The 19,934-nt window shown below is 39.9% G+C and overlaps 1 protein-coding gene across 6 annotated transcripts in view; it reads right to left on the reverse strand.

Moving 5' to 3' along the window:
* The window catches only part of LOC133628615 (polycomb group RING finger protein 3-like), a 164,717-nt gene extending 151,891 nt beyond the window's left edge, over positions 1-12,826 (reverse strand). For 5 of the 6 annotated variants that reach the window (XM_062017019.1, XM_062017022.1, XM_062017021.1 and 2 more), the window contains exons 1-2: positions 12,652-12,826; positions 12,106-12,244 (exon numbers count right to left, since the gene is read on the reverse strand). The gene's annotated coding sequence lies outside the window, so the exon portion shown is untranslated. The remainder of the gene's footprint in view (positions 1-12,105; positions 12,245-12,651) is intronic. The other variant, XM_062017017.1, reaches the window with a different exon arrangement.
* Positions 12,827-19,934: the final 7,108 nt, after the last annotated feature.

Below are 19,934 nucleotides of genomic sequence, written 5' to 3' on the forward strand. Positions count from 1 at the left end.
CTTGCAAGAATGCTTATTTAAGTGCTTCACTGCAGATTCTGACCTGAGTCCCTCACAAGAAAACTTGTTTCTTACAGATGGGGGCTCCTCCGAGATCCTAAGTTGTCTTCCTGAGGACCTCTGTCGTTGAAGGACAGGAAAGTGCGCCCTGTTGATTTCAACAGTCTCGTGAATCATAGACAGGGGCTCTGCCACAACAGGTTCTGTTGTTCCACAAGGAAAATAGCCAGAGAAGGACAAAGCAAAAGAAGGGACAGAAAAGTGCGCCCTGTTGATTTCAACAGTCTCGTGAATCATAGACAGGGGCTCTGCCACAACAGGTTCTGTTGTTCCACAAGGAAAATAGCCAGAGAAGGACAAAGCAAAAGAAGGGACAGAAAAGTCTCAGGAAATCAGAATGGGAAATAAAAATACTAGGCCTAGGGTAAATAAGAGGGACTAGGGAAAAAGTCCCAGGAACATTCCTTCGATCAGTCCAAAGGTAGGATGTTGGGAAATTGGGAAGACTTATATAAGGAATAAGAATAAAAAAAAGATGATACAATATTTTTGTTTCATGTGGACCAAAGGAAGACCGGTCAGGTGTTAAAATCTTAGATTATTGTTCGTGTTGGATAGACATAGTAGGAGACTAAAGATTATGTGTGTCGTTTTAATTTTTTGTTGCTTAGAGTATAGTGGGCTTTGTGTGGTGGCCAGATGCATTGTCTTGTTTTCTGTGACATTTTGAAGTAGACAGTAAAGTGGGACAAGTCTTTTTGTTGGTATCTGTGTCTTTCCCATCATCCCTGTCATTTGGCAAAATAAAGTTGGTGTCACAGAGAGGATTGCTTAAAATATCACTTTAACATAAGTGAAAGACATCTGTTCAACTTAACATTCCTAAAAAACACAAAACAAACACACAAACCCACAAACCAAAAACCCTCCCCTATAGTTTGCTAACTCTTAAGTGGACAAAGTAAAAAAACTGTGCAAACACTAAAAAAGGTCATCTCAAAGCCACTGGATAAAAAGAAATTGTGGGCTTGGGAAGATGGGAATGATAAGCCAGCTCCAAGAAAAGGAGAATGTATTGTTAAAACACTCTCATATAGAATGCCAACTATGCGATTTCTAAAATTTTAATATTGCGATATCAAAACAAACTGTTTGCTGAAAAGTACAACACTTAGAATGGTGGGGGTTGGAAGAGACCTTTAGAGATCATCTAGTCCAACCCCCCTGCAGAAGCAGGTCCACCTAGAGCAGGTTGCACACACCTAGATCTTGGTCTCTGCACACACACCACCCTGCTATCTTCATGGCTGTTTTTACAGTCAGTGTGTATGAAATGTTTTACTGCTAGTGTGTGTGTCTATGAAAGGTTTTAACCCCTTTCTGTGTTATATGTGTGTGGAAACAAATGTGTTGTGATTTTTTTTTTTTGGTTGTTCAGAATATAATCTAAAGTTGAAGTTAATAGTTATGTGAAAATTATTTAATCTGAAAAGAAAGAAGGGATAACTGACAAGAATGTGGGATTGACTCTGTAAAAAAGAAAACGTGTATTTGAATGACTTTAAGTGGGACTATAATATTCAAATAGAAAATATAATTTGTCAAATTATTAAAAATTTAATACTTGATTAGAGTTTAAAAAGAAAGAGAAGTAAATTGACTTTACTTCTACCATTCTATGATTCTATGTTGATAATGTTTTGATTTCAGAGAAAGAAAGCAATGAGGTAAAAGAAGCCACAGATTGTTAAACTCTTAAAGATAAAAAGGACTCAGAGTATCACAGAATCATAGAATGGTAGGGGTTGGAAGGGACCAGTTGCAATATGTCAAAAAGTTATAGGTATTTGGGACATTTGGTCAATGAAGGGAGACATAAAATGAATCCAGAGAAAATAAAAGGTATTGTGGAATTGCCTCTCCCATGGACAAGAAAATAATTAAGAAAACGTTTGGGATTGATCAGTTATTGCCATCTGTGGATAGATTTCTTATGCACAAAAAACCCCAAGAGGGTTACATTCAAAATTTCTAAACGAAGAACCAAATGTTTTAGTTTGGACAAAAAGGAGAAAAAAAAAAAAATAATTGAGGAATTAAAACAGTTTAATCACTGCTCCTGTGTTAGTCCTTAGATAAACTGATTTGTCACAGTAGATAAGGGAATCACCTTAAATGGTTGAATTCAAGAGTGGTGGGGACAAATGTCAACCAATACCATTTTTATCAAAATTTCTGCACTCAGTATCAAGGGGATGGCCAGAATGTATACAACACAATAGCTGCCATTGCTCTCTTGGTGGAAGAAAGCAGAAAACTGACATTTAGAGGGGTATCAGTAGTCAGTACCCCCCATCAAGAGAAAACTATTTTAACCCAGAGGGCTGGAAGATGGTTAACCAATTCTAGGATATTTTAATATAAGGCAATGTTAATAGAATATGATGATTTAATCTTGACTACCAGCTCATACCTTAATCCAGCCAGTTTCCTATGGGAGGGAGACACAGAATGTGAGGGCCTTGAATACAATTGCTTGGATATAATAGAGTATCAGACTAAAGTAAGACCTGATTTAAAGGAAATACCTTTACATGCAGGCTCTCGGTTATTTATAGATGGTTCCTAAAGAGTAATTCGATGCAACAAGCACAATGGCTATGCAATTATTGAAGGAATAAGTCAAGAGACAAAGGAAGCAGGGCGATTACCAAATACCTGGTCAGCCCAGACATGTGAATTACATGCTTTAAACAGAGCCTTACAATTATTAGAAGGGAAAGAATGAACACTTTATATTGATTCAAGGTATGCCTTTGGAGTGGTACAAACTTTTGGGAAAATATGGGAAGAAAGAGGCTTAATTAACAACAAGGGAAAATGATTAGTACATGAGGAATTAATCAAACAAGTATTAAAAACTTATTGCTTCCCAATAAGATTGCAGTGGTCCACATGAACAGGCATCAAAAACGGAATTCTTTTAGGGCCTGGGGAAACAGCCAATGAAGCAGTCAAAGAGGCAGCATTAGGTCATGAGATTGTGAGTAATCTCACCCCCCAGGTACCTGCACCAAAGGCAAACCCTATATTTACAGAAAGAGAGAAAGACAGACTAAGGAAATTGGGAGCTATTGAGACACTAGAAAAATTGATTCTCCCAGATGGAAAGGAAATGCTAAATAAACAAGCTGTTAGGGAGATAAAGGCTATTTTACATCAAGGAAGTCATTACGGAACACAGCAATGTGTTATTTAGTTTTAAGAAGAGATGTATATATAGGAATTTATACAGTGGCCAAACAAATTTGTGAACAATGTGTTATTTGTAAGAAAATAAACAAAGAGTTCTGAAGAAACAGCCCCCAGGAGAAAGAGAACCTGGTCTAAAGCCCTTTAAACCAAAGGCTTTTTGTATGTTCCAGAGTGTCTGATACCCTTGATGGGAAGAAATCTTTTATCTAAATAAAATGCACAAATTGTTTTTGAAGGTAGAAAATTGTTGTTAAAAATACCTGAATCAAACACAGGAAAACTTTTAATAATACCGGAAAAACCAAAGGCACAAGAAATCTCCCAAGAGGTGGATCATGCAATAATCCCCACAATATGGAAAACTGATTTTCCAGGAAAATCTAAGTTGGCCCAGTCTGTGAAGGTTGAGTTAAAGAAATGTATGAAACCAGTTAGAACCAAACAGTATCCAATTAAACCTGAAGCAAAATGGGGAATCAAGAAATTAACCAATTCTTGAAATAGAAAATCCTAGAGGAGTGTGAATCAGAGTAATACTCCTATTTCGCTGGTAAGGAAGCCCACGGGTGAGTACAGATTAGTACAAGACCTTTGAGATATAAATCAAACCACAAAAGATATCCACCCAGTAGTAGCAAAACCATACACATTAACTGCCCTTAAAGAAACAGATCAGTAGTTTACAGTGCTTGATTTGAAAGATGCTTTACTTAGTATATCCCTAGAGTGGGAGAGTTGTAAATTGTTTGCTTTTGAGTGGGAGGACCCACAGACATGATGCAAAGTACAACATGGACACAACTACCCCAAGGATTCATAAACAGTCCAACAATCTTCGGAAATCAGTTGGCAAAGGAGCTAGAAGTCTGGAAGAAGGAAGAAACAGTGACCCCAGGACCAGAACACCTGATCCTGCAGTACATTGATGACATTTTAATAGCTACCAAAAAAAAAGGTCTGCCTGTGTTTATGTAACCACTGAACTTTTAAACTTTTTGGGACTTAATAGATATAAAGTATCCAAGAAGAAAGCACAGATAAGCCAAACTGTAATATATTTGGCTTTGACATTTCAAAGGGGGAGAGAAAGCTGGGAACTGACCAAAAGGAAGTAATCTGTGCCATTCCTGAACCTCAGACTGTGCATGAATTAAGGACATTCCTGGGAATGGCCGGGTGGTGTCATCTTTGGATCATGAACTATGGCCTAAGAGCCAAACCACTATATGAAGCCCAAAAATCTACTCCTTTTATATGGAGTCACCAGCAGCAAAATGCCTTTCAAAATTTTAAGCAAGCTCTAATATCAGCACCAGCTTTAGGGTAGCCTGATCTAACTAAAGACTTTCAGCTATTTGTCCATGAATGGCAACACCTTGCCCTGGGAGTCCTGACCCAGAAGACAGAAAGCTAAAAGAGAGCAGTAGAACATTTTTCCAAACTGGATACAATAAGTAAGGGATGGCCTTCCTGTCTGTGAGCAGTAGCAGCAATGGTGATCCTGATACAAGAAGCCTGGAAGTTTACTTCGGGGAAAGTCATAACAGTTCATGTCTAACATATGGTTACCTCACTGTTAGAACAGAAGGGGAGGCATTGGCTCTCTTCCAGCAGAATGATGAAATATCAGGTAATCCTTACAGAACAGGATGATGTAGTCCTGAAAACTACCAATCTTGTGAATCCTGCAGTTTTAAGTGCTCCTCAGGAGCAAGAGTGACCAGAACATGACTGTATAGCAATCATCAAACGTGTACTCCAGTTGAGAGGACCTGAAGGACATCCCTCTAGAAAACCCTGAATAGGAGCTGTTCATGGATGGCAGCAGTTGGCAGCAGCTTTGTACAGAAAGGAACCCAATAAGGTGGATATGTGGTAACAACCATAAATACAGTAATAGAAGCAAATGCATTGCCCAACGTGACATCAGCACAAAAAGCAAAATTGATTGCTTTGATACGGGCTTTAGAACTAAGTAAAGAAAAGAATGTAAACATTTGGATGGACTCCAAATACACTTTTGGAGTAGTCCATGTTCATGGAGCCCTGTGGAAAGAACAAGGATTATCATCCTCCCAGGGTACAAGTATTGAGCATCAGAAATTTTTCTATTATTGATGGCAGTTCAAAAAGTGGCCCAAGTAACAATCATGGACTGTAAAGTTCATAAAACAGGAAACACAAAAACAAGAAAAAGGGAATAAGTTGACAGATCAAACTGCTAAAAATGTAGCCCAAAACAAGGATATCACGAATGGCATTAATTCCTACTAAAACTGCAACAATTCCTAAAGAACCACCAAAATATTCAAAGGAAAATGAAAAATTGGCTTGTTTTTAAATGCAAAGATAAACTTTGATGGATGGTGGACAACCTCTGAAGGTCAGGTTGTTGTGCCTTGTGGTAGGCGTCCGGAAGATCTCGGGTTGTAACGTGAGAGGTGGAAGGTACAGAAGAGGTGGGCACGGGGTGGAGTGAGAGGAGGTGCTGGTGGTAGCAGATATAAGCACATGGTGTAAACAAGGGGTTGGAATAAAGTATCATCAATGCTGAGTGTGTGGTGATCCTTGTCCCCTCAGCAGGGGGGCTGAGTAATCCGTGCAGGCGGCCTGGTGGTGTTGCCAGTGGCGGCAACAGTGCCTGACCCTTGATTACGAGAGAAATATTACAGACAAGACATCAGGAATGCTATTGAGGTGTGGAAGCCCTTGTGAAATTTATGAAAATGCACATAGTATCAGTGAAAGTGTTAAAAATAGCCAAATCAGTTGCTGTTAAGTATAAGATATGTTTGAAGAATAATCCAGTTGTGCAAAAGAACGTTCAAATGGACAAACTAAGAACTGGAATAGAACCTGGTGATTATTGGCAAATTGATTTTACAAAACTGCTCAGATGTGGAAGATACATTCTGGTAGAGGCTGACACCTTTACCAAGTGGCCAGAGGCCTTTCCCTGTTGTACCAATCAAGCTAAAGAAACATTTAAGTGGCTGTTACAAGAAATAATTACGAGGTTTGGAGTGTCCCTCAGAATATCATCAGATAGATGCCCACATTTTATAGCAGCTGTGGTACAGGACACAAGCAAAGCCCTATGAATAACCTGAGACTTGCATGTGTCTTGGAGGCCACAGTCCAGCAGAAAAGTAGAAAAAAAATTAAGCAAAAACTTTAAAATAGCAAATAAATAAAGTTTGTCAGAAAGCCAATTTGAACTGGCCTCAGGCACTCCCACTGTTGATTAATCCATATAAATTAATGTATGGGAAACCATATGAATCACCAAAGCCCAATCTAAACACACAACACACAAGCAACAGAAAAAACACAAAGTATATTTGCTTTCTCTCTGAAAAACTTTAGCCAAACTCAGGAACATAGTGGTATGGAACCAACCTCTGACCTTGGAAAATCCCATGCATGATTTCCAACCTGGGAATTACATCTATGTGAAAACATGGACTTTTCTTATAAGAAAAGTGAAGAGGACCTTATCAAGGATTACTGACCATGTTCACTGTAATCAAGATTGCCGAATCAGATGCCTGGATCCACTACACCAGACTGAAGAAAGCACCATCCCCTAACTGCAGACTAGGGGGGGGCCCAAAAGCTTTAAAGATGACTCTGAAACATAATTAACTGTCTGTATTTTGGTTTTCTGTTATTTTCAGTCTGTGACGATAGAGACATGGATGGAAAAGAGATCAGACCATCAGGCCAAGTGTGGGTAAACTAATGATACTCAAATTCAAACACATTATCCAAATGTTTGGTGGGTAAATGTAGATGAACCAGTACAAGCAACATGTGAAAACCAGATTAAAAGATGAGACACAAATAAAGAAATAGACACTGAACAAGTAATATCTGTGCCAGGCAAAACCCAAGAGGAAAGTTTAATGATAAGCTTGATCAAGGAATTTGCTAATTTTCAGAATGTGTTGTAAATCACTGCTTGTCTACTAGTACGCCAGACAGTAGGGGAATCGATCCCCTGAGGAATTTTTACTATGAATTTGACCAAAGCAAAAGAAAGGAATAAAAGTGTTTCCTGTAATTCCAAGCCTGTAACTGAATGATGGGAAAGTAGAAAACAGTCAACAGAAGAAAAAAAAAAAAAGAAAGAAATATCCAGGGAAAAGAGCAGACTGTCACAAATTACCAAATTCTATCTTTAAATAATTAAGAGAAAGACCAAACGTTACAATGTGTTTTCTCTGCAGTAATGCAACATGATAAAGATAGGGGTTATTGTTCCTACGATGAACAACAGAAAAGAAATGTAAATAAAATTATTCTAAAATGAAATTTTAAGAAATCTTAAAACGTAAAGAAAGAAGTATGAAATTCCATTTGGTCTACAAGTATGCTCTCCCGATTTCAATATATGACTAAAACCCTGTGGTGTTTTGCCTGGGATGGATTGGTATTTTCAGTAGATCCTTTTGTAATAGATAAGGGAATATCCAAACACATAGAAGAAAAAAACACAGAGGAAGAAAATAAAAAGAAAATGGTTCCCTGGTAGCAACATGAATGTTATCTATAATTGCAGCACGGTAAGCAAAGCATTAGAACACGTACCTCGTTTAGCAGCAGCACTAAAATACAGATATTTATGTAAAGAAATAAATTATGATCTGAACATGACAAAGCAATATAAGAAAGAGCTAGGAATAAAACTTAGCTGCCAGAAGTCTGTGATTCCAAGCCCTAGACACTTCATCTCACTGATGAATGATGGCTCCTGGACAACATCCAAACACATTTACGTTTGGATGGAAAAGTTAAGCAAACCACACTAGGGATGCCCACATTATGTCCCATCTGGAAGAAATCTCCTTTTAAAGGAAATTTTAATAAATGGCAATTAACACAAGTAAAAAGATCAGAAATAGACAATGATGCGTGGAAAGATCCAGGAGCAGAAGTAAAAATTAGCTGGGCTCTACAGTCCCTTCTAAACCCCATAGCATCATACAGGAACCGAGAATGGTTACAGCAATTAACTGAACAAGTTAAATAATTGGCAAATGTTGCTTGTAAAGAATTTAGAGAAATAAATATACGAGTACAAGCTACTTCAAAAATGACCTTACAGAAAAAATAGGCATTAGATAGGCTGTTGTTAAAAGAGCATGGCGTACATGAATTTCTAAAAGACTGAATCATTGCTGCATACACAATGTTACTAAACATGTGGAACGTGATTTGTGAATCTTGGAAAAAATACAAAAAGAAATTTTTGTCTTGATACATCCTGGGATGCATCAAGAAGAATGAGGCCAGCAGGTCAAGGGAGGTTCTTCTCCCCCTCTACTCTGCCCTGATGAGGCCTCATCTGGAGTACTGTGTCCAGTTCTGGGCTCCTCAGCTCAAGAGGGACAGGGAAGTGCTGGAGAGAGTCCAGCACAGGGCCACCAAGATGATCAGGGGACTGGAACATTGTGGTAGGTGTCCGGAAGATCTCAGGTTGTAATGTGAGAGGTGGAAGGTACAGAAGAGGTGGGCACGGGGTGGAGTGAGAGGAGGTGCTGGTGGTAGCAGATATAAGCACATGGTGTAAACAAGGGGTTGGAATAAAGTATCATCCATGCTGAGTGTGTGGTGATCCTTGTCCCCTCAGCAGCGGGGGGCGAATGATCCGTGCAGGTGGCCTGGTGATGTTGCCAGGGCTGTTTAGTCTGGAGAAGAGGAGATTGAGGGGTGATCTTATTAACATTTATAAATATCTAAAGGGTGGGTGTCAGGAGGTTGGGACATCCCTTTTTTCTATAGTAGATAGTAACAGGACAAGGGGTAATGGGACGAAGCTGGAACACAAAAAGTTCCACTTAAACATAAGAAAAAGCTATTTCACTGTGAGGGTGACAGCAGTGGAATAGGCTGCCCAGAGGGGTTGTGGAGTCTTCGTCCTTGGAGGTCTTCAAGACCCACCTGGACATGTTCCTATGCGATCTGATCTAGGTGAACCTGCTTCTGCAGGGGGGTTAGACCAGATGATCTCTAAAGGTCCCTTCCAACCCCTACCATTTTACGATTCTATGAATCACATGAAAAAGAAGGCGGAAGCAAACTATTGGATAGATAAAATTTTCACTGGTAAGAGACTGAATCTGAATTCATAGATAAAATCATTAATTAAAACATTGCTCATTTTGATACAGATATTTCTAATAAGGCACCTGGCTTACGCTGGTTTAAAATGGCAATTAACTCAAAACAAAATTTAATCAAATGATTATTCAAGCAGTAACAAAAAAAAAATTAGAATAAACTAACAGAGAATCCACCATCATATAACAATTCAGCATATAATGATGTTCAATTATAAATAGGTATTGAGTAATAATTATCAATATTTTCAAAGTGGGAAAACGTTATAGAAGATAAAATCACTTGAATTTTTATAAGTAAAATTTATAAGTTAGCATAACTAAGCAAAACCAGACTTCCTTGGTGAAGACACTCCCAAAGAGAAAAACATGCATGAGAAAAGTCAGGTGCAATGGAAATAAGAGTGATAACGAGGGGAATTGTATAGATCCATGCACCTGCAAGCCATAAAACATCCAAGAACAACGTTGGGAGAGACTGTTCCAGAGAAAGAAGAGTTTGTTATATTGACCATTAAGCTGTTCACTGTCCTGAACCCTTAAAAAAAGAAAATAAGCCCCCAAAGATAACATTGTTATTTACTATGTCTTTCTAAATTAATTTGCTATGAGCAGTTTACTACTTTTTCAACTAGCTTTTACTAGCTTGTAGAGAACATTTTAAAGTTATATTTGCTGCTATAAAGAATAATCTCTAAAAAGAATGTTTCAATTGCTTCAAAAAAGAAAGTACAATTTGATGAGCTCTTTCTTAGTATGCAAGATAGGTTTAAAAGAAAAAGGAATCAAGTTCTCTGAAGTAAACATATCTATTCCTATAGACACTTGAACTCTATGAAGAGAGACATTTTAGAGCTTGCATGCTAATGAAGCTAAAAACAAGCCTGATTAATAGGTCTTTCAGATAGAATTTAACTGTCAGAATCAACTTTCACTTTGGAAGAAATTATCTTTCTGGTAGAAAAAGGAAAATGGCATTACTTATCAAGTCACTGCATCTTTCATTCTGTGCTGCAACATACCTGTAAGATTTTCAGACCTTTGTAATGATAAGTTTCATTCCAATCTCCAATAGCAATTTTTTTTTTTACATCTAAATTCTCACCACAAGCAATATTTTATATGCTAGAAATTGAAATATTTATTACAAAGTTTAACTGTACAGAAACCTGATTTTAAGAAGAGCAGCAAGTTTTTCCTCAGCTCATCAAAATAGACTACAATAAGAACTGTTATATACAGTATCTGTTTCAGTCAACCATAAAGCACAACAGTACATATCACAATAGCAAGGGCTAGCTTTAAGGCCATGCAACTCCGCCCTCTCCACCCTTTGATTGCATTAACTACTCCAGCATAACAAGTACATTTAAAAAAAAAAAGTCTGAGAGCCTTGACTTTCACCTTCCCAAAATTAATATTTTATTGAAATTATTAATTTACCCTGGAGACAGGACTCCAATACAAATCCTATCCCAAGTAATAGATTCTGGAATTCTAGCTATTAACTTGTTTCAATCAAGACATTCTAATCTGACATTTCTCAGTCCCTTTTCTCTGGCCTCCCTTCAAACCTAAATCTACTTATCAAAGAACAAGGGGGTAATTTGAACTGTTAATAATCCCTTTTTACAAGTAATATCAAAAGGAAATAGTTTCAAATACAAGATATTCAAGAATATCAACGTTCTGAAGCCCAATGAATCACCAAATACTGCTAATAAAGGCTTCCATTTAGTATCTCTGTCTCAAACTATGTACCAGTCAGACCATTATAGAAGAATGAAACTTTATATATAAACCTCAAGAATCTTTTACACTTGCATGTTTGAAAGATCTCATTTACAGTGGTTTTCAGAATTTGCATCTACTTTTAAACTAGTTATGATCCGTAAATTTCCATGCAAATATTTTTAATATATACCTGAAGTAGCTTCCTGGAGAGTCCAACATTTTTGTCTAATATTACTTTAGTCCAGAAGGATCATTACTCACATGAGATTTCTAAATTAGCATGAATGTTGTGTTTAACTAGCATCTGATTTTATTTTAACTTTCTTATCCACAACTTGGAATTTAAGAAACATAGGTAAACAATTATGTAGGACTCCTGAAAAATACCAAAGCAAAACACTTCTAAAGGAACATTCTAAAGCACACATGGGTAGCCAAACAGAATTGCTTGATCAAGGTTACTCAGTCACCCATATTTCACTTCCCGAGGGAAAACAAAAACAAAAAAAAAAACCCACAACTAAAAACTAATTTGAGACTATGCATATGAAGTTACAGAGTATACATTTCCCAAAATAAAATATATGTGAACATTTAAGCATTATACAACTATAGTATTAAAGTATTTCCAGGTTCTTCATAGGCTATTCTAAAGCAAAATCAACGAGACACAACTATCACGTTATTCCATAACATCACAATTCACTGATAAAACAAACAGCTGTAAAAAACAAACTGATCTTGGTAGTTGCAGACTACACCGTTGAACAAATGAAAAGGGAGGCAAAACGTAAACATTCCTTTTATAATTTATCAATGCTCCATCAACTCCTCCTTCTCACAGAACTTGAAAACCTAAACCATACAGAGCATGAAAAGCCCACATCCCTATATTGAAGTCATTTAACAAGGAATACGCCCACTCCATTCTGACTGGAGACAGAGTCCCTCCCCCGCCCAATAGTGGGGGTTCAAGCAATACAAAACGACTTACCTGTCATTTAAATCTCACCGCCACTTCTCCACAAGTGTTCCTTATCACCCTGAGCTACCCACCGAAGCCAACCCACGGTAATACGAAGTCTTCAGGCAAACGTGAGGATAAGAGCCTGTGGACAGGATGCAGGGGCACACTGACGAGGCACCCGGAAAGAAAAGAGCGTTACCACTTCTCCAGAAGCCAGGAAGCTTAGTAATTGGAACAGGAAAGGGAAAGGTGAAAACAAAAAGTGGGGGAGGGGGAGAAGTTTGTTGGTGTGGATTTGGTTTTTTGTTTGCTTTTTTTTTTTTTTTTAGGAAAAAGATACTTTTCCCCTTTGTGAAAAATAGCTACTCTTAAGTACGAAAAAGGAAGGGGGATGGGGGAGGGGAACCAACACACCACTATATACTAAAATACCATCGAATTCCACCAAGACAATAACGTGCATTTTCTACCTTTAAAAACTTCAAGCACAGCCTGCTCACACCCGACCCCGTGTCGTGTCGTGTCCGTCCCGTTCTACCCCTACCCTCCCACCCCGGAGGCTGGCAGACTGACCTGTCAACAAAGGGCAGAAACGGCAAAAGAAGAGAAGATAAGCAACGCTGTGCCTGGCCGCTAAGAGAAGGGGGAGGAGCAAGAATCTCTTCAGGGAATTAATTCCTGGCTCCTTTTCCTTCCAGTTTCCCTTTTATGTTTTCCGTATTCCTGACAAGAAAAATAAATTTAAAAAAAAAAAAAAAAAAAAAAAAAAAAAATCCGTCTTTCTGACGCCTCCCTGTCCCTCCCTCTCAGTATTCCGACTCAGACTTTAAAACAAAGAGGCGGAAATAGCCGAGCGCGGGCCGAATGAAGCCGAGTGAGCATGTCATACATAAAGTGCATGCGCACTTATGTACACATGCGCTTATATTTATATCCTTGTCCCTGTCGAGATGTAGGACTGGTTTCAAGTTACCCATTTCTCCTATCCCACTCTATTATGTGTGTGCTGAAAGGGGAACAGCATCTTCTCGGTTTCTCCCTAAGCTCGGGGTGGAGAATATCTCTCTTCTGTACATCTGCTTTTCTTCCTGGGGTGGCCCTTGCCTGATTCCAAATCCACTCTTGCCCCCTCATGTATATGCACTTTTTTCAGGTAGTGTTATTGTGATACTGTATAAGTCGGTCTGAGTAAACTCTCTAAGACTCAGTTTGGAGTTTTAGAAAGCAGGCATTCTTTTATTGAAAGCTGCAGCGATGGACACACGGGGGTATTTCCTTTGAAGTGTGTCTGTCTTGTTACACTAATCTTTATTGTTGAGTTGCATATTCCTCAGACAAGACATGCATATTCATTTTAGTTCCCAGTAATCGTTTACATACTCCCCCCCCCCCCCTTGTGCACGCTCCATGATTTGAGTTGGGGGTCTCTGGTGGTCTCTGATGGTCGTTTTGGAGCGTCCACTGTTTGACCCTGAGGTAGTTAATCCATATGGTTCACCTTAAAAGGAGTTGTTTTTCACAAAGACCTTCTTAGTTGCAGATGTATTCATGAAGATCTTGTTACTTGCTGATGTATCTTTTTCTATGTTATTACCCCCTCTCCTTCTCTTCCTCCTGTCTTCTGGGTTAGCTTGTTAGTACTTATTTATGTCTTCCTACTGACTACAAAGTTTTCACTATCTGTCCCCGTGCATGCTAAATAAGCATCTTGCCTCAGTTTCTCTTAACTCAAGGCCTACGTTAAATTCTTTATTGTTTAGTTCTTGTATCAATTGTATGCTATCTTTTTGTCAAGGTGGGAGTGATTGGGTGAGGGGTGAATTTACCCAGAAATAGCCCTTGTGCAATGCATGCTTTTCCCCTGCCCCATTTAGCCTTCTTGACACACAGGGTCAGGTACCCCTGGCACTGCTTCCCCCAAACCTGTACCTTCTCCACAGGCAAAGACAAGCACCCCAGAACACTCCTCTCCAAACCTGCACCTTTCCACATACAGGGACACTCGTCACCGTCACAAATGATGTGATAAACAGGGACGGACATTTTCTGCGTGACCTTTCTAATGTCTCCCTCACATATTGGGAGGACAAATACTCTTGCAACATACAAGGAAAGATCTCACTGCCACAGCCCACTAACACCCTTATTCACACAGGAATAAGCCCACCAACAGCTTTTCTCCACCAACCACCTCTACACCTCTATTCATAGCACAAAAAGGCACCAGAACAATCTCCTAACGTTAAACTCACACGTGCAACCCACCAACTTCTGTACTAGATTCTCTAGGACCCAAATACTCCCCTATCCACATGTGTAGACTTCAGAAACAGCTCACGTCCTCTCCAAGACACACTCACATTTTAAGAGACCGGAAAATGGATATCCAATTCCTAACAGTACCACCATTACCCAGAGTGTAAAAATGAGTTGAATGTTTCAAAATAATTACAGTAATAAATAAAACTTACATTCTGTACAATTTTTATGCTTTCAGATTTCAATGTTTAAAGCCATATCAAATTCCAAAGTTTTCTCCAGAAGCATATATGTTGTTTGGGGTTTTTTTAAACCTCCTTCCCCAAATAATCACATACTTCTGTAAGTTGGAGCTTTAAGAAGTCTACCAGTTACAATGAAACTTAAACAGGAGCTGGGAATGCTAGTGACAAGATATTTGCAATTTTTCATTGGGTTGCATAAGTCAAGCACTTCAACTGAAAGCCCTGTTGCAAGACAAAGCACAGGGAAAAATTTGCAAAGCAGGAACTGAGGTTGAGCTCACACCACATAGCTGAACACTAAGATTACGAAGACAAGTACTCAAAAATTAATCTTTCCAGGGTGATCTGTACCTTCCCCATTATGCATGTTTTCTATGTAATCTAGATACATGTCTTCACATTTATACACACATACATGCACACACACAAAGCCTAAGCCACAATAGTCTGCTTCAGCTTTGGCTAAGAAGGCGACTAGAAGCAGGATGTTCACTGTGGCACATTCCTAGATGTTTTGCTAGAATGTTAACAATCCACTGAGTCTTAAATGCAATGTATATGATGACTTTAGGGTCCGTGCTTAGCTTTAGGAATAAAGTTATCCAGAGGCTACAGTATGGTAAAAAGGCACATGCTGACACTATAGATTTGCCATGTATAGCTTCAAGGTCTGTTCATCTAAGCAGGTGAGTCCTGTCTGTCAGATATCTAAATTCTGTTCCCAATTTGAACACAAAATACTTTGCAAAAATCTTTATTTATATAGGTATATGCTATGTTGCAAGGGGAGGGCCTGCTGCCTGCCTTCTATATTTAGGGTTCAAGAAGCCAAAAGAAACAGTAACAAACTACATAAATATATGTGGAAATTGGAAACTGGACACCTGTTTCTTTGCAGCCCTAGTATTTCTAGATTCAAACACTGCAGATGTGAAAAAAATAGTAAATCTAGAGTCTATAGCTTCAGCACTGTTAGGTTATGTGATAAAAGCTTGTCTGCATACCCACAGAGGAGCTGAGAGAGACAATGTAAAGAGGGAGAGCCCAAATAAAACCCTGCCAGGCTACTCCTAGCAGCACTGCAGGGGCCATCAGCCCATCAGAGGCTTCTGAAGTCCAGAGGAGCACAGGGACACACAGGTGGGAACCCAAATCAGGGACTCAGGAGGAACAAGCACCTTGTCCAGGCCCCTCCCAGGGCCATCTCAGCAGAATCATCAGCCTTAATTATTCAGGTGTGAAACCTATCAGGATGAGACATCTGGAGCAGCTCTCCAGATCACCTTTTGGACTAGAGAGGGTTGCTGCTTAGGGGTGGGACATATTATGGGATGCAGGGGAAAAGCAGTTTGGGATAGCATGTCACTTGTTATGGGATGTTTATGGGAGGAACCAAAGGCAGAACAAGGGAAGGGTTTAGGTGATTTGGGGAGGAACAAGAGTGGGAAAATAGAGGGGTAAGGGGATAAAAGGGCCAGTTGGGTGTAAATAGTGACTGGTCAGTATACTTACTTGGCTATGCCCAGAGCCTGGTCTACTTATTAAATTCCTTTCTAATTCTTTCCTGGGTGAGGGTCTCTCTATTCTGTGTACATGTGTGTGTATGGAGGTCTGAACACCAGCAACTGGAGTCAGACCATGGGTTGGAGGGCCCATATGTCCATGCTGCTAGCAACTGGAGCAAGTGAGGGTAGGTGACTGTATGATCACTCACAAAGATGAAGTCGGACTAGCTGGTGAATATGTGAAGTGCCCTGGGAGCAAGGGAGTGAATGGATCTCTAAGGGAGGATCTGAGTGTGAGAGTGCCTGTGTATCTCTAAGGGTGAGAGCATAGGAGGGCCTGCTATGGGGCCAGAGGAAGTCCTGGTTATCTATGTATTTGTGACAGTCTATATCAGCAACTGGAGTAAGGCTGTAGCCTTGTTTGCTCCTACGTTCAGCACTGTAGACTAAGTGTCTAAGCCCAGCTGTTAGAGGGATCCACCTTGTATATATCTGTAAATATATTCTCACTGGTGGACTTCCATCCTGTCCGTTCACCACCATTCTCTGGGCCTGGCCAACCAGACAGTTTTCTACCCAATGAAGAGTACATCTGTCTAAGCCATGGGCAACCAGTTTTTCCAGGAGGATGCTGTGGGAGACAGTGTTGAAGGCTTCACTAAAGTCCAGGTAGATCATTCATTATCCTGGGAAGACAGAACAACTTTGTGTACACTCCCAGACAGTGTTAGTCTTAAAAAACATACAACCCCCCCCACATACAAACACACTGATTTATTGGGATCCTTTTATGAAGCAATGCTTGTGTGGGAAATAAAATCTCTCAAACAGGATGGCCAGTCCTTATCTGAATGGTGACAGCAAGCTCTGTTAGAAGCATCCTTATAATGGCGTCTTCAGCTGGATCAGGCGAGACTCATTTGACTTGCGGAAACAGACTTTACAACTCAGAGTTATAAAGAAGGTATGTTTATTCGGCACCGGGCGCACCGCAAACCTGGTGAAAAATTCTTGTTTGTTTCCACATATCTTCCTAAATCTGTCTCAATTTCTTTTTTTTGATTAATATATGCACAGCAACTCTGATTTATTACCATACACACTCCTCCTTCTTTAGCCAGTATTAGATCTAATGCCATGCGGTTCCGTCGGACCACATTGCTTAAGGAAGAGACTTCCATCTGTATCCTTCGAATAGCATCCCTGGTATCATTTTGAAATGCCTCTATGCTAGCTGATATATTGCCTGGAGGTGGGTTTGAGTAGTTGAATACCTAGCTTTGGGGTATTAAATATCCTAGAGTGCATTCTCCGGTCCACCTTCTTGGTAGCATCTTTCTAGCTTTCCCATCTCCACACAACCACCATAGTCCCTTTGGGATGCAATCAAATGTATGGTTTCCTACTAATCCTGCGATTACTGGTGGTGGGCATCCTCGTGGGATTGCATAATTCTTGCAGTGATCTCCCTTAAAAGTCTTAAAACATAGACTCCAATTTGAGGCCGTGTCATTTACATTGAAGCTTCCTAAGTCTGGGGCACCCGCATCACTTCTGGAGATAATTATGGCCTTTCCCAGACTCTGTATTTCAAACTTAAGATTGGTATTATCATCAATTATTTTGTCTTTGCAGCTATGTAATTGAGTTGGAATGTTTGACATCATATTAGTTGTACCCCAACATAGAGTCTGTCCATTAGGGAGTTTTGCTGGAGTTTGACCAGGTAAACATGCTTTTGCCCCTTTCCATTGAATATTTTCTCCTGTAGGGGTTGTGGAATTATTTAAAGGACTATAGGGCGAACTCCAGTTCGCATATGCCACTGGAATGCCGAAAAGGGGCATCTCCATGTTACTCCTGGGAAGGGCTGTACATATCCAGCAGTTGGATATGTTTAAGGCCTGCCCAGCTGCCTGCGTAATCTGCACATATGTATTGTCTTTCCAGGCAGCAAGGGTCCCTAGGAAAAACACTATTAAACAAATCGAATGAATAAAGTTACTCCTCATTCTGCTGTCTCTGCAGTTTCAGTTTCAATGGTCCTTGAGATTCAGATATCCATTGTCCTCCTGGAGCTTTCTTTACCCGAGAATGATGAATCCATGCGTTTTGCTCCTTGATTTTAACTGCAGTGTATGTTGTAAGGATAACTTGGAACGGACCTTCCCACTGAGGCTCCAAAGTTTTCTCTGCAAGATACTTAACATAGATATAATCTCCAGGTTGAATGTTATGTACTGGTGCATCAAGTCCCCTACTCCTGGTTCCAGCTACATATTTTCCAATTTTGTTTAGTTGTTTGCTCAATGCTATCATGTAGGAAGCCATGATTTCATCTCCTGCCTGTGCAGATATCCCTCTCTGGATCATATAGGGTCGCCCGTATAGGATTTCGAAAGGGCTGAGTCCTTCCTTGGCTCTTGGTTTAGTTCGAATATGTAACAGAGCCAAAGGTAGGGCCTGAGGCCATGTTAAGTTGGCCTCTTGTCCCAATTTCACAATCTGTTGCTTAATCAAACGATTCATTTTTTCGACCTGTCCACTTGATTGAGGTCGATATTTTAGAGATGAAATGTGGCCCCCTATCCGAGGACATGGTTGCTGGTACTCCAAAACGTGGTATTATTTCTTGTGTTAATACTCTTGTTACTTCCCGTGCTTTCGCTGTCTTTGTGGGAAATGCCTCTGGCCAACCTGAAAAGGTGTCAGTTAACACCAACAGGTACGGGTACCCCCCTTTCCTTGGGAGTTCTGAAAAATCAATTTTCTATTGCTGCCCAGGCCCATTTCCCCTGCCAATTTGGCCCAACTCCGGTTTAGGAGTGTTCTTTGGATTAGTTTGGAGGCAAAGATCGCATTGTCGAGTTACTTGTTTTACAGTACTATATAAATTCCTAGCTATAATTTGCCTGATTAGATGTCTGTGCAGAGCCTCAGCCCCCCAGTGTCCCTTTTTGTGTTCTTCTCTCACTAAAGGCCATAGTAAGTAAGTGGGAATGACTAATTTTCCTTGTGGGGTAATGGCCCATCCTTCCTCATTATATGTGCCCTCTAGATCTGTGATCAATTTCTTATCCTCTTTAGTATAATTTGGCTTACCTTCAAGGGAGATTTGTCCATCTGGAATCAAGGCTCCCTCAAACCTTACCTCTCCTTTTGCAGCCTGTTTTGCCTCTCTGTCCGCCAGCTCATTTCCTCTTTCCAACTCTGAGCTTACTTTTTGGTGCGCCCTCATATGCATAATAGCCACCTTCTCAGGGAGTTGTATGGCATCAATTAGTTTTAAAATTTCTTCAGCGTATTTAATGTGCTTCCCTTGAGAGGTTAAAAGACCTCTTTCCTTCCAAATTGCTCCATGAGCATGGACAACTCCAAAGGCATACTTTGAGTCTGTATAAATGTTAATAGCTCTGCCTCGTGCTAACTCCAAAGCACGAGTAAGGGCAATCATTTCTGCTTTTTGTGCGGAGGTTCCTGTAGGTAGTGATCCCAATTCTATTACCTCTTGACTGGTCGTGACTGCATACCCGGCGTATCTTCTCCCTTGTAGAACATAGCTGCTTCCATCTGTAAACCAGCTTTCCACGTTGTCCAGAGGGATCTCCTTCAGGTCCAGGCGACTTGAATATACTGCTTCGATGGTCTCTAAGCAATCATGCTGCACTGGTTCTCCTGAGTTTCTGCTAAGAAATGAAGCTGGATTGACAATGTTAGTGACCACAATTTCCACATCATCCTGTTCCACTATTATGGCTTGATATTTTAGGAACCTTTGGGGAGAGAGCCAATATCCCTCTTTTGCTTCTAAAACTGCCGATACTGTGTGAGACACCAGCACTGTCAT

The sequence above is a fragment of the Colius striatus genome, chromosome W, assembly GCF_028858725.1.
Source record: "Colius striatus isolate bColStr4 chromosome W, bColStr4.1.hap1, whole genome shotgun sequence".
NCBI lineage: Eukaryota > Metazoa > Chordata > Aves > Coliiformes > Coliidae > Colius > Colius striatus.